This window comes from Oryctolagus cuniculus, chromosome 5 (assembly GCF_964237555.1).
Source record: "Oryctolagus cuniculus chromosome 5, mOryCun1.1, whole genome shotgun sequence".
Taxonomy (NCBI): Eukaryota; Metazoa; Chordata; class Mammalia; order Lagomorpha; family Leporidae; genus Oryctolagus; species Oryctolagus cuniculus.
Genome location: NC_091436.1, coordinates 138491919 through 138507723, shown reverse-complemented (window position 1 = coordinate 138507723; position 15805 = coordinate 138491919). Strand labels below are relative to the sequence as shown.

Here is a 15805-nt window from a genome sequence, read left to right as displayed (position 1 = left end):
TTCAAAGGTGCTGATGAGATGTGAAAGGGAGAGGACTGGGTTGGTGACCAGATGTGGAGATGGGATGGGATGAGCTGAGCATCTCTCAGCATACTGCCGCTTCTCTCTAGAAATATTTTAAGGAGGATGTTTGGCTCCATTGATCCCGGAGGGGGTCTCATTACCATGTGGTTTCTTCTTTGCCTTTAATTTTCCAAATATACCCAACCACGATATATTATGCAACAATTGTTAATGTAGAATAAATTGTGCTTTTAAAAATATTTATATTATTTTAATTTGAAAGGCACAGTTAGAAAGAGAGAGAGAGAGAGGGAGGGGTGAGAGAGAGAGAGAGAGAGAGAGAGATAAATAGAGAGATCAACCATCTACTGATTCACTTCCCAAATGGCCATTATTGCCAGGACTGGCACAGGCTGAAGCCAGGAGCTTCACCTGGGTCTGCCCCATGGTTGCAGGGGCCCAAGCACTTGGACCACCCTTTGCTGCTTTCCAGGTACATTAGCAAAAGGAGGGATGGGAAGTAAATTATCTTCATATGGGCATGTTTTGCTCCTAACTAACAGCACTGAGGGTCCAGTGACACAGGAGTCTTTGTGGGTTTTGAGGCACAGGGCAGAGAGCTGACAGCCAAAGTCACCCAGCAGTGGGGCAGGGGTGCAGCTTAGCTGTCCTGCAGACTTCCTGATCTGTGGTCAGGGAGTTTCCCACAATCCTCTGCTGTCTGCACCTGCAGGAGGCCCCTCCTGTGCAGCCTCTCTCCTCCTGTAGAGTCTGACCTTCAGCACAGAGGGCAGGCGAGGGCTGAGCAGGTGGTGTGGCTGTGGTCTCACCAGGGTGTGTTTCCTTTCAGCCTGGAGGAAGGCGCAGCTGTATGCTGGTAAGTGACGCTGATGGTTCCTCTGTCTCCCTGCCCTGCCTCTGCCCTGCCCCTTCTCTACCTGTGGACTCAACTCCAGATGGGCTGGGCATCCCTGCTCTCCCTGTACCTGCTGTAGCCTCTGTGGGAAGACAGCAGGGGCTCCTCTTTGGGAACACAGCTCTGCTTCTGTTCTGGGCCTTTTGTCTACTGCAGGTCAAAGTGAGGGTTAGCAACACATTCTTAAACCCCTGTTCAACTGACCCTTGTCATTGGAGTGGTGACCACAGAGAGTCAGGTGTGAGGAAAGCCTGGAGCAGGACAATGAGTGTGTAGATCAGGAAGTGCCGGTCTCCAGATGACCCTGGAAATCACGTTTTCCTGCTCAGGACTCAGATTTTACTAAGTGGTCATGGGAATCTATGTTCTTCTTACCCCCAAATCCTCCCTTTATGACCCACTTTGGTCTTCCTGGCCCTGGAATGTGCTCTTCTCTGCTTCTTCGTGCTCTAACCACTGTCCAGCCTGGGTTTCTTCCTCTAAGTATCAGTGGTTGCTGATGAGTTAGTTACTCTGAGTAAATGTTCTAAATTTGGGAACAGAGGCTCTGGGATGTTTGTGGATGGATTTGTGGGTTGAGATTTCTGACATACCTGAAATTGTATGCAACATTTCAGTACTCTGAGATTAGAAAAGCTTAAAATGTATTTGACATGCAGAGAGTGAGAGCAACAGCGAGAATGACAGATATCCCATCTCCTAGTTCACTCCCTAACTGCTAGCAACAGCCATGGCCACGTCAAGGCCAGGATGAGGACCTCAGCCTAGATCTCCCACATGCATGTCAGAAACACACCCCCTCAGTGCTGCCTCTCAGGTTCTCCACTGGCAAGAAGCTGGGGTCTGTAGCCTGAGCTGGGGATTGAACTCTTCATGTTTGAGGTGGATGTTTTAACCACTAAGCCAAATGCCCAATGCTATTTTTTAAAAAGTATGTTAATTTGAATAGGAGAGAGCGCAGACCAGAGAAAGAGAGAGAGAGAGAGAGAGAGAGAGAGAGAAACACACACTTCTGTTGGCTATTTCAAACCAAATATCTGCAATGGACAGGGTTCTTTTTGAAGTTTTGAAGTGAGCCAGAGCTTAAGCCAGGAGGAGCTGGGAATCCAATCTAAGTCTCCAACACTGTTGGCAGTGACCCCAACTTAACAGATCATTCACTGTTTCCAAGGGTGTGCCTTGGGAAAAAGCTAGAATTAGGAGCTGGAGCTGGAAATCAAACCCAAGCACTCTGACATCAAATTCAGACATCTTAACCCCTGTCTTTGTTGGAAGGTCTAATGCCTGCCCCTGAGTAGCTTTCTTTTTCTTTTTTTTTTCTAGAAGAACAAAAAATGCAATATGTGATTGTTCACGACCATTTTTTTTCACTTTTGGAGAGTTCTGAATTCATTAATGGCTCAAGTACCCTTATTTGATTTTTCATGGGCAATATATGAAGACTGGAAAAGGAGAAACATAGAAAAGTAGAAATTGCTACCTAGAAAAAGGACGGCAAGCATACCGTGTGAGAAAAGAGCATGTGGGGAAGAGAAGAGGAGATGAGGGAGAGAGTGAGTGCTGTGCAGGTGGCTCAGAGTGACTGCAGTGGCTGAAGGCCCAGCCCGGGTGTTGGAATGTAGGAAGTGTACAGAGTTTACAGGGCTTGGGTGTGTGAAATAGAATTGATTCCCATACACCTTGTATATACATTTCAGGAAAAATCTAAATTAAAGTGTATTAAAATTTAGAGTGTGAGCAAGCTTTCATCCCAAGCTCACTCCTTGAATCCTTCAGCCATCGCTGCTGCCTCCTCAGTCTACAATGGAGAGAAGTTAGAGTCCAAAGCTGGAGCTAACTCTGGCGTGGAGCCGATATCACACAAGGAACTGTAAGAGGTTGGATGGCAGCCCACAAAGCTGCAATCAGAGGTCAGGATGCTTGTGTGTAGGCTCTTATGATCAATGGAACAAACCCGGCAGCTCAAGATGACCATGGACACACCGCTTTATATCCCACTGCTACTCATGGATGCTCTTTCACTTTATAAATAATGCTCCAAAGCGGGGTGGTGAGGGGCTCCTGTTCATTAGTGCTAATATTTACTATTACAGACGGGATAGCATGTGTTACAGGGATAGCATGTGTTAGGGTGGCTATCACTACCCAACATTTAAAATCTCCTATATGACTGGTAAAGTAATTTAATTGTTGGATTCTTCATGCCAATTCAGAGTTGGAAGATTTCAAGCTCCTAGGCAAAGGTGACCAGGATTCCAGGGTGACTGATGGGAGAACAGAGACCTGTACATGAGGCCACTTTTCATGGGGTTTTGGCTGCTTGCAGCTTCTTATTAAGTGGGGATGTAGCATAGACTCGGTGGGCCACAATGGAAACCTTCCAGTTCATTAGCAGCCCTGGAAGGCCACCTTCACTGTTTCAAATTCCTACTCAGTAGAACAAGCAGCTTTAAAAGTCTTCAATGATAATGGAGAAAATGTAGCAGACCTGGCACAGAGGTTCTTTAAGCAGAACATCTACAGTTTATCCAGGGGACTGAGTATGAAGGAAATGATGAGGAAGGTCAGGAAACCTTAGCATTTCCAGGTCCTGTGGCTGCCCTTAAGGGTGATGTGGAAATGCTGAGAAATCTGCAGAGGTTGGAGTAATCCATGTGAGTGAGTGTGATGATGGTGGATCAACTGCTGAGCTTAAAGCTGCTGCACAAGGTCACACAGAGTCTGCAGTGGTTCATTACAGAGGAGCAGACAGTGACGTCACCACAAAGCAGGGGACCCAGTGATGTGGCCATGAGGTTTGCCCATCTGGTGAAGTTTTTTGTTTAAACCTTGCAAAATATCATTTTATCAAATTGCATTTTTATTCAGGTAATATAATTGTTGTTTCAACATTAAGAAGGTAGGAAAACATACATAAAACACTTTTGAAAATAGAGTACAGCAAAATTATATTTTTAGCTTTGATTTCTCCAAACCTCTTTTGGAGACAAAATAAATCTCCAAGCCTATTTTGGGTGCTTATCACACCAGTATCTGGACCTGCTATAGGGTCCTGTGAGTGTGGCTGCTGAAGTAGACATACTCTCCTCTCCAGGGCTCAGGGCCCCTTGGGTGATGTTTCCTTCATCCCATAAAGTAGGTTCTCAGGAAAAGGAAGAGAAAGGAGCTGACCTGACTCTCCGGGAGAGAAAACCGAGCACCAAGAGCAAGTTGTACTTCCACACTCACCTCTTCTCTTCTCAGGGTTGGACATCCAGGCAAATGCAACTTCTTTTTCTTTCTATGAAAGGTCGGCAGGTGGGATGGGGACACACAGAGAGCTCCCATACCAGCAAAGTTTTTAAATTGGCTACAGAGGGTCTGGCACTGTGGCATAAAGGTTAAACAGCCACCTGCAGCACTGGCATCCCATATGGGCACTGGTTTGAGTCCCAGCTGCTCCACTTCTGACCCAACTCCCCACTAATGCACCTGGGAAAGTATTGGAAGACGGCCCAAGTGCTTGGGCCCCTAAACCCACTTGGGAGACCCAGAAGAGGCTCCCGGCTCCTGTCTTCAGTTTGGCTCAGCTCTGATGGCTGTGGACATTTGGGTAGTTAACTAGTGGATGGAAAATCTCTCTCTCTCTCTCTCTCTCTCTCTCTCTCTCTCTCTCTCAGTGTGTGTCTGTGAGTCCTTCTCTCTGTGTAACTCTGCTTTTCAATTCAAATAAATAATAAATAGGGGCCACGAAAATCTGCTATAGAGGATGCTAATGAAGTGGTTATGAGGTTTTTACAGAAGACACGATTATAGGGAAGCGCTGATGCCAAGGGTGGTTTAAGCCTCAGGGAGCTGTATAAACAGATGTGAGAATGAGAGCTTATTAAATCCTGTAGCCTTATGACACCTTCTGGATATTGCTCTGAGCAACTACAAACATGTGAGAGGGAAAACAGAAGAAAAGTTAAGGCAGAAGCCAGTACATCTCAAGTCTGCAAAGGCCATCTCAGCTGCGGGGCCAGCTCAGGTGTGAATGACTGTGTAGAGAAAAATTAGAGTGTCAGCCGGTGAATATCGAGCAGTGGTGAATAAACCAGGGGAAAGGCTGGAATGTGTTCAGGTCTCCAATGTGGGAGCTTTGAGGATGACTCCTGTGAGCCGAGCAAAGGGAAGAGGCAAGTGAGAACAAAGGTGTCTTCTAGGGCAGCGATGTGAGAAGGCGCTGAGCAGTGAAATCACTTAAATAAACTTGCTTCATTTTTTTCTCTTTCATTAAAAAATGAAACAAACAAATAAAAAGACCTGGATCCAGGGACTGAATCCAGGCACTCTGATGTGGCACACGGGTGTCTCAGCTGTCAGGCTCAACACAAGCTCCCCAAACTTATATTTGTTAAAAGCCATTTTGGAAGGGGAGAGGGAGTGGGAAAGGGGAGGGTTGTGGGTGGGAGGGACGGTATGGGGGGAAAGCCATTGTAATCCATAAGTCGTACTTTGGAAATTTATATGCATTAAATAAAAGTTTAAAAAAAAAAAAAGTCATTTTGAAGGGGCTGGAGCTATCATGTTGTGGGGTAAGCCACTGCCTGCAGCGCCCTCATCCCTTGTGGGTGCTTGTTTGCATCTCAGATGTTCCACTTCCACTCACTTCCTTGCTAATGCGCCTGGGAAAGCAGTGGAGGATGGCCAAAATGCTTCAGGCCCCACAACCACATGGGAAGCCCAGAGGAAACTCCTGGCTCCTGGTTTGGGCCTGGTCCAGCTCTGGCCATTGTGGACAGTTGGGGAGTGAACCAGATGAAAGATCTCTGTCCCCACAACCTGGGCCCCCAAAAACTCATGGGATGAGTCAGTTAAAAATAAAATAAATCTTAAAAATGTCATTTTGAAATAAGCATCTAGGGGCCAGCGCCGTGGCTCACATGGTTAATCCTACGTCTGTGGTGCCAGCATCCCATATGGATGCTGGGTTCTAGTCCTGATTGCTCCTCTTCCAGTCCAGCTCTCTGCTGTGGCCTGGGGGGCAATGGAGGATGGCCTAAATGCTTGGACCCCTGCACCTGCATGGGAGACCAGGAATAGGGACCTCGCACCTGGCTTTGGATGGGTGCAGCGCCGGCCGTAGCAGCCATTTGGGGAGTGATCCAACGGAAGGAAGATCTTTTTCTCTGTCTCTCTCTCTCACTGTCTAGAGCTCTACCTATCAAATAAAAAAAGAAAAAAAAAGAAATAAGCATCTAGTGAAGCTGCCTCTGATAAGGAGAACATTTCACTCTTCCAGCTGCAGGTAGGGAAGGAACAGGGTAAGGGAGACGTTAGGGCAGTGGGGGGTCACTGTGGTGACGGGAGGAGCTGTGCTCTCTGGCCTGTGTAATGTTCCCCCCACTTCCCTCTCAGAACTGGATTCTTCTGCTCATGGTCAGGGATGTGGACTGTGAGAAACAGTCATGGCCCTCTGTAAGGGGAAGGAGGCCTGGACAGCAAGTGAACAGGGAGCCACCTTATAGAATCTGTGTCTCCAGAAGACTTATTTATAAAAGGTGAGATCATACAGTCTTCTCTTACCATAACCCTTTTTCTGCTTAGTTTGTATCATATATTTTTTTACCTAAATTCTTTTTTAATTTTATTATTTTTTAACTTTTATTTAATAAATATAAATTTTCAAAGTACAGCTTTTGGATTACAGTGGCTTTCCCCCCCGCCATAACTTCCATCCCACCCACAACCCTCCCATCTCCTGCTCCCTCTCTCATTCCATTCACATCAAGATTCATTTTCAATTATCTTTATATACAGAAGATCAATTTAGTATATATTAAGTAAAGCTTTCAACAGTTTGCACCCACACAGAAACACAAAGTGTAAAGTAGTGTTTGAGTACTAGTTATACCATTAATTCACATTGTACAACACATTAAAGACAGAGATCCTACATGAGGAGTAAGTGCACCGTGACTCCTGTTGTTGACTTAACAATTTGACACTCTTGTTTATGGTGTCAGTAATCTCCCTAAGCTCTTGTCATGAGTTGCCAAGGTTATGGAAGCCTTCTGAGTTCACCAACTCTGATCTAATTTAGACAAGGTCATAGTCAAAGTGGAAGTTCTCTCCTCCTTTCAGAGAAAGATACCTCCTTTTTTTTTTTTTTTTTTTTTTTTTTTTTTTTTTTTTTGACAGGCAGAGTGGACAGTGAGAGAGAGAGACAGAGAAAAAGGTCTTCCTTTTGCCGTTGGTTCACCACCCCCAATGGCCACTGCGGCCAGCGCGCTGCGGCCAGCACACCACGCTGATCCGAAGCCAGGAGCCAGGTGCTTCTCCTGGTCTCCCATGCGGGTACAGGAACCAAGGGCTTCAGCCATCCTCCACTGCACTCCTAGGCCATAGCAGAGAGCTGGCCTGTGTGGGGAGCAATCCGGACTAGACTAAGTTACTCGAATTAGGACTTATTCTATGCATCTGCTCTCCCACAATATGGCGCTGGGAGAGAAGTAAACAGCTTCCGCACAGCTGCCTCCAGTTCAACCAATAAATTGTAGGACTTGCTCCTGATTGGAGAGCAGCGTACTCGGCGTGTGGGCAGCCGAGTTAGGATTGGCGGAGGAGGACTATAAAGGAGGAGAGAGACGGCATGCACCAGGAACATCTATGGGGAACATCTAAGGGAACCCGTGCAGCCCCCGAGAAAGCCAGCCGGCGGTGTGCCGCTCCCCTGCGGAAGTGGGGAATGTGGCCAGGGGGAACCGCCCTTCCACGGAGGTGGAAGGGATAGTAGCCAACCCGGGAAGAACCAGCAGCAAACCCGGGGAGGGCCGAGCAGACGAAAGAACAGCGCAGGGTTTAGTGTCGTTCCCCCACGAAGACGGGGAGCGACATAATGGTGCCGTGACTCGGATAGGAAACCTAGGACGGATAGCAAACTTAGGAGGGAAGAAACGGGAAGAAACGGGAAGAATTGGGAAAATATCGGAGAGAGAGACTAGCAAACAGCCTAGGGAAAATACCGGAGAGAGAGACTAGCAAACAGCCTAGGGAAAAGCCGGACGAAAAGGGTGCCGGAAGAAGCTATTGAAAGCCTAGGCATAGACTCAGATACGGACTACGGGGGGAAGCTGGGAGAAATCTCTAAGGTCAAGAGCGAAAGTGAAAGCTAGAACAAACAGACTCGGATGCAGACTGTGGGGAGAGGCCAGGAGAAATGAGGGAGGAGTATTGTTGGAAGAAAGCTTGGGGAAACATACCGGGTAGAGAAAAGTGTTAGGGAAATTGAAGCCGCGGGGGGCAGGCAGAGGCTGAAACGAAAGCCACTTTGGGGTTCTCAAGTTAGCCCGGGAATAGGGGGCGAAAAGTTGAAACCAGAAGCTGAGACGTAAGCCAGATTGGGATCCGTCTGATTAGCCCGGGGAGCAAAGGACGGGAAGCCAAACTGTGGGGCGGAGACGTACGCTGGGTTGAATTCGCCAGGCTAGCCCGGGGAACTTGGATTGAATGCTAGTGGCGGACACGTAAGCTACGCTGTGTTACTCGCGGAAGCCGCCGCGTGCAGAGAGAGCACGGGGCGTGAATAGATAGGGAACGGGGCTGGCGTAGGCCGTGGTTCAGACGCGAAAGGGTTAAGCGTGGAGACCGCGGAGCGCGCGAAGCCGAGCCTCGCAAAGCCGGGAAGCTGCGCAGATGAGAGAGGCGCGCGGGCTGAAGCGGCGTAGAGCCGGGAACCCGCCGGCGGGGCGAGGTGCCGGGAAGCCGCAGGGATAAGAGAAACAGAAGTTTAGAAGCAAAGTGAGAAAAATAGGAATGCTGGAAGATAGAAATAAAATGGGAGAAATAGGAATGCCCGGAGATAGAGAAATAGAGAAATAAAAAGGCCTCCCTACAACACTGCAATGTGAGAGCTTGGATTCGGTCTGCCTAATCAAGTGAGGCGATGAGCACCTGCGGGCAGCTAGCAGCTTATGCTCCGCAGGTCACCGAAGACAGGCACGAATTAACATCAGTAAGGCTTCCCCACAATACAACAATATTAAGCTTGGATTCGGTCTGCCTGATTTAAGGCGGTAAGCGCCAGCAAGCAGCTCGACCAGAGTATGAGCCGCAGGTCACCGAAGATAGGCACAAACCAACACTAATAAGTCTCCCCCACAATACGGCAATGAGAAGGCTTGGATTCGGTTTGCCTGATAGGTTTTGTAAACACCTGCAGGCAGTTCTAGCAGACCAGAGCATGCGCTGCAGGGCACCAAACACAGGCACGCATCAGCGCCTAAAAACCTCCTCACAACATGGCGAAGAGAGGACCCGGATTCGGTTTGCCTGATAGGACTTGTAAGAGCCTGTGGCAACTCTAGCAAGTAGAGCAGAGTGTGTGCCGCGGGACACCGAAGACAGGCGCGTATCAACGCTAAAAAATAAAAAGAAAGGGGGATCTGTGGGGAGCAATCCGGACTAGACTAAGTTACTCGAATTAGGACTTATTCTATGCATCTGCTCTCCCACAATATGGCGCTGGGAGAGAAGTAAACAGCTTCCGCACAGCTGCCTCCAGTTCAACCAATAAATTGTAGGACTTGCTCCTGATTGGAGAGCAGCGTACTCGGCGTGTGGGCAGCCGAGTTAGGATTGGCGGAGGAGGACTATAAAGGAGGAGAGAGACGGCATGCACCAGGAACATCTATGGGGAACATCTAAGGGAACCCGTGCAGCCCCCGAGAAAGCCAGCCGGCGGTGTGCCGCTCCCCTGCGGAAGTGGGGAATGTGGCCAGGGGGAACCGCCCTTCCACGGAGGTGGAAGGGATAGTAGCCAACCCGGGAAGAACCAGCAGCAAACCCGGGGAGGGCCGAGCAGACGAAAGAACAGCGCAGGGTTTAGTGTCGTTCCCCCACGAAGACGGGGAGCGACAGCCTGGAAGAGGGGCAACCGGGACAGAATCGGGTGCCCCGACCGGGACTAGAACCCAGTGTGCCGGCACCACAGGTGGAGGATTAGCCTAGTGAGCTGTGGCACCGGCCTTTTTTTTTTTTTTTTTTTTTGATACCTCCTTCTTTGTTGGCCCATTCTTTCTACTGGGATCTCACTTGCAGAGATCTTTCATTTAGGTCTGTTTTTTTCTTTTTTTTTCCAGAGTGTCTTGGCTTTCCATGCCTAAAATACTCTCATGGGCTCTTCAGCCAGACCTGAATGCCTTAAGGGCTGATTCTGAGGCCAGAGTGCTGTTTAGGACATCTGCCATTCTATGAGTCTGCTGTGTATCCGGCTTGCCATGTTGGATCATTCTCTCTCTCTCTCTTTTTTTTTTTAACTTTTATCTAATGAATATAACTTTCCAAAGTACGGCTTATGGATTACAATGGCTTCCCCCCGATAACGTCCCTCCCACCCGCAACCCTCCCCTTTCCCACTCCCTCTCCCCTTCCATTCACATGAGGATTCATTTTTGATTCTCTTTATATACAGAAGATCAGTTTAGCATACATTAAGTAAAGATTTCAACAGTTTGCTCCCACACAGAAACATAAAGTGAAAAATAATCGATGATTTTTTAAATGATGATGAAATCAGATCAGACCTATTGTCATGTTTAATCCCAGTGAGAGTCAAGTTGGGAATTGATAATTTCTTCTTTTTTTTTTTTTTTACAAAGATCAGTTTAGTATACATTAAGTAAAGATTTCAACAGTTTGCACCCCCATAGAAACACAAAGTGAAATATACTGTCTGAGTACTCATTATAGCATTAAGTCTCAATGTACAGCACATTAAGGACAGAGATCCTACATGAGGAGTAAGTGCACAGTGACTCCTGTTGTTGACTTTACAAATTGACACTCCTGTTTATGGCATCAGTAATCTCCCTATGCACCAGACATGAGTTTCCAAGGCTATGGAAGCCCCTTGAGTTCTCCGACTCTTATCTTGTTTAGACAAGGTCATAGTCAAAGTGGAGGTTCTCTCCTCCCTTCAGAGAAAGGTACCTCCTTCTTTGAAGACCTGTTCTATTTAGGTTTGTTTTTTTTTTTTTTTTTTTTTTTTTGCCAGAGTGTCTTGGCTTTCCATGCCTGAAATACTCTCATGGGCTTTTCAGCCAGATCCGAATGCCTTTAGGGCTGATTCTGAGGCCAGAGTGCTGTTTAGGACATCTGCCATTCTATGAGTCTGCTGAGTATCTTGCTTCCCATGTTGGATCACTCTCCCCTTTATTTATTCGATCGGTTAGTATTAGCAGGTACTAGACTTGTTTATGTGCTCCCTTTGACTCTTAGTCCTTTCATTTGTATCATATATTTTAATATGATTATTGGAGACTTGTACTCATTTGATTTTTTTAAAGATTTATTTATTTATTTGAAAGTCAGAGTTATAGAGAAATAGAACGAAAGAGAGGAAGGGAAAGAAAAGATAGAGAGAGAGAGAGAGAGAGAGAGATCTTCCATTCACTGGTTCACTCCCCAAATGGCCACAATGGCTGGAGATGGGACAGGCCAAAACCAGGAGCCAAGATCTTCCTCTGGGACTCCCATGTGGGTGCAGGGGCTCAAGGACCCAGGCCATCTTCTGCTGCTTTCACACATGCATTAGCAAGGAGCTTTGTAGGAAGGGGAGCAGCCAGGATGCAAGCCAGTGCTCAGTTGGGATGCTGGGCCTACAGGATGGGGCATTACAGGCTATGCCACAGTGCCGGCTCCACCTATTTGTTTTGTAAGAACAAACAGCGTCTTTACTATAAATCAAGTTTTTTCCCATGATGAGTTCACAACTGTACAAATGTCTGATCTCTAGTTATGAATATGAAACAGTTCCTAACTTACATATTTCTTGTGAAATTAAGTGAATTTTATGTTGGTATTTATTAAACAGTACTTGCTGTGCTATACTCTTTTTTTTTTTTTTTTTTTTTTTTTTGGACAGGCAGAGTTAGACAGTGAGAGAGACAGAGAGAAAGGTCTTCCTTCCATTGGTTCACTCCCCAAATGGCTGCTATGTCCAGCGTGCTGGGCTGATCCAAAGCCAGGATCCAGGTGCTTCCTCCTGGTCTCCCATGCGGGTGCAGGGCCCAAGCACTTGGGCCATCCTCCACTGCCTTCCTGGGCCACAGCAGAGAGCTGGACTGGAAGAGGAGCAACTGGGACAGAACCAGCGCCCCAACCGGGACTAGAACCTGGAGTACCGGTGCTGCAAGCAGAGGAGTAGCCTAGTGAGTCGTGTGCCGTCCCTGTACTATACTCTCAAAAAATTGAATCCTGGTTCTGTTTTCTCCTCCTTTTCCTTCCTTCCTTTTTTCTCTTCCTCCTCTTCTGTTATGGTACAGAACTTTACAGTTACTTTTACAACTACTGTCTTGGTGAAAAACAAGTACATTAAACATTCACTGTTCTTCCAGAGGTTACATCAAGCAGCCCCACCATTTGATGTGATTTTATTTCCTATCAAGAAAATCAATCTAGTTAGTATCTAGCTTTCTCCTTCCCAGGGATGAGCATGGAGGTGGGAGGGATGCAGTAGCCTTGGGCAAATCCAGGAGAGACTTCAGTGCCCCTCCAGGTGCTCATGCTGGGGAGGCGGGGCTTAGCTGGTCCTGAAGCCCCTGTGTTGTTGTCAGCTGAGGAAGGGCAGGGCAGGTCCTTTCTGATCACTTGGGGGCGCTGTTGATGACCATGTTGCATGAGAGTGGAGTTTGTGGTCTGGGAGACTTGGCTTTGAATGGGAAATTGATGCACCGTGTCTCTTTTTCCTCCATCCCAGACCTTCCCTTGCCCACTGGCTCTCTGGGGCCCTCTGGGGCCCTGTATCTCAGACCACACCGCATGGGAATTTCTGGGTCAGGCCTTCCCCGTGTTCAGGTTTCAAGAGTCCTCGTGCTCTCTCCAGATGCCTTCTCCTGCCAGTTCTGCTCCATGCTGGGTGTAGCTCCCAAGCACACGTGATTGTAGGAGGTTTCTATTTGCTGCCAGAAAAATGACCTGAGCCTTGGTGGCTCCACCACACACATTGACTGTCCTACAGCTCTGTGGGTCAGAAGTCTGAGACAGGTCTCACTGGGCTAAAACACCTGCAAGTCTGCATTCCCCTCTGTCAGCTCCTGGATTTTCCAGCATCTGAACCCACTTGCACACCTAAGTTCATGGCTGCATTCCTCTGTCTTCAAAGACAGCAAGGTACACATCTTTCAACTCTGGTTCCCTCACTCTATTACTTTCTCTGGCCACACACAGCTTGGCAGGCTGCCTGCTTTCAGGGTTCACATGATACGATTGGGCTCACCTGGATCATCCAGTGAACTACCTTAACTTCAAGGTCCTAACCTTTATCCCACTGCAAAGCTCCGTTTCCCTGTAGGTGACAGAGCTACAGGTGTAGGGATTAGGACAGGGACATCTGAGAATCATCCTCCAGGTTCACATCAGTAGGTATAGCCTCCTCTCTCCACCTGTGGGTACAGGCAGCCTGCAAGTTCAGCTCAGTCAGTGCTTCTGATGTAAATGGAGGCACTGGATATTTTTATCTCTCCAATTAATTTATTTTTATTTTTAAATATTTATTATTGAAAGTCAGAGTTACACAGAGAAGGGAGAGGCAGAGAGAAAGAGAGAGGTCTTCCATTTGATGGTTCACTCCCCAATTGGCTGCAATGGCTTGAGCTGCACCGATCAGAAGCCAGGAGCCAGGATATTCGTCTGGCTCTCCCATGTGGGTGCAAGGGCCCAAGGACCTGGGCCATCTTCCACTGCTTTCCTAGGCCATAGTAGAGAGCTGGATCTCAAGTGGAGCAGCCAAGTCTTGAACCGGCACCCATATGGGATGCCGTTGCTTTATGCCAGGGTGTTAACCCGCTCAGCCACAGAGCCGGCCCCTATCTCTCCAATTTATGCTTAAAAAAACCTGGTTCCATGATGATTTGATGATTTGTGTCTAGGAACCTGAGAAGCATAATTGGAGAGTGAAATCTGGGAAATGCCTTTTCTGTTTGGTCAGTGGCCAGCCTCTCAGTCTCTGGTGTTAAGCTTTATGGCTTGGGGGAAACACTGCTCTATGTGTGTGTGTGTGTGTGTGTGTTTAAGATACAGTCCATCAGCTGAATGTCTCCCACACATTTTCCCTATCGCTATTTCAGAAGAGCAGGTGCTGGGCTGACCTGTGCAGTCTGTGTTCTCTTGTAGATTGGCGGAAGGAACGGTTCCAGGCCTGTGAGTGACTTCGTGTTCTTTCTGGATGCTCCTCCCTGTGGCCCCCATGGCTCTGGCCCCTCCTTCAGTTCTCTGTGCTGGTACAGATGCTGGCACCATCAGTGGTGGTGGGGTGGGTGCTAAAGTGACAGGAACAAAGCCAGGCTGGTCATCAAGGTCTGTGACAGGCCTGACCCTCAGAGAGGTCTCCTGGTTCCTCCTCCTGCTTGGAGGCCACAGGCTTGCCTCCCAGAGCCCTTACCTCAAGGGCCTTGCCCCTCCCCCATCCTGCTAGGTGGGTCTGGGGGTGGTTGTGCATCCCTGCTCTGGGATAGGAAGGGAACTTGCATGATTGAAAACTCTCTCTGCAGGGTCTGTCACTCTGGATCCAGGCTCTGCCCATCGTCGTCTTGCAGTCTCTCCTGAAAAGAAGAGAGTGACCTGCAAGACCACCCTTGTGGGCTCTGACGACATCTACAGTGTGTTGGGCCTTGAGGGCATCACGTCAGGAAGATGTTACTGGGAGGTGAAGATCAGCAAAGGAAAGTCCGGCAACTGGGCTCTGGGGCTCTGTAGGGAGCACATGACAAGGAAAGGCTGGAATACAAAGTCCCCAGATGATGGGTTCTGGGTTGTGGAGTGCTATTGCGGTAGCTACTTTGCCTGGACTAAGTCTCTGCACCCTATATTCCTTAGGAAGTATCCCCGCAGGGTGGCGATTTTCCTGGCGAACCTGGAGGATTTTTCTATGGTGAGGGGGACGTCTCCTTCTACAACATGACTGAAGGCTCCCACATTTTCTCCTTCCCCCCAGCTTCTTTCTCTGGGGCCCTCTTTCCATACTTCATGCTTGGAGGAGATGTGTCCCTGAGCATCTGCTTCACAGAGGGGGGTCTGAAGGGCTCCCTGTGCCCCTTAGCAAGTCTCCTTTTTTGGAGGAGGCTGGGAGGCCCCCAGGGGAGGGGCTCAGCTCAGGCTCTGGAGTGGATGGAGCTCCCCCAGGGGCTGAGTCTCCATTACTGCCCTGAGCCCCATAGGGGCCCTCACTGCCCCTGACTCCTCAGTGAGACTCTTGCTGGGGCTGCAGGCTCCTGGGACAAAGCCTCTGGGGCAAGTCCTGGATGGCCCAAGAGCTTTCTCATCTCATGGTTATGAGAACTGCTGGTTCATGCTTGTGTTCAAACAGCAGAAGATGCAAGTTCACATCCGTTTGAACTGGATTAGGATAGGCTGAATTTTACTTCGGTTTTTGCTTTTATATCTTTTTTTGTCTTGAAATATTTTTATTGATTTTTAATTGTCTTTGGATATCAACTGGGCTGAAGTCTGAATACTGTGCCCAAGAAAGCAGAGTTTAATTATCCAACTGGAATGTGAGCAGAGGGACTAGATGTTGAGGGGGGTCCCCAGCTCTGTTCTGGGAGGGTTTGTTCTATTTGACTACTGAAGCTGGCCATCTGAACAGTTCCATGCAAATGAGTGACTGAAGGACTTTTAGAGGAAAGGTATTTAATGATCCACTTTGTTTACTTCCATACTGGGATGGAGGAAACACTCATGATTTTCCACACTGCAGTAACTTTCTGTTCCCAGTGTACAAACTCTGTGTTAATGCAGGGAATCTAAGAGCGAGGGCTTGGATTCCCTTCTGTGTCAACACTGCAGCTGTGGGAAGAAGAGAGCTGCTGAAGGATAGCAGTGGATGTGTGAGTGAGATGAAGACGAAGACGAGAATTTCCTGATGCA

The 15805-nt window shown here is 48.1% G+C and overlaps 2 pseudogenes; both read left to right on the top strand.

The window, feature by feature from the left end:
* The window catches only part of LOC138849881 (butyrophilin subfamily 3 member A2-like), a 36134-nt pseudogene that overhangs the window by 3890 nt on the left and 16439 nt on the right, over positions 1 to 15805 (top strand).
* LOC138849760 (ankyrin repeat domain-containing protein 42-like) lies at positions 2763 to 3745 on the top strand (annotated as a pseudogene).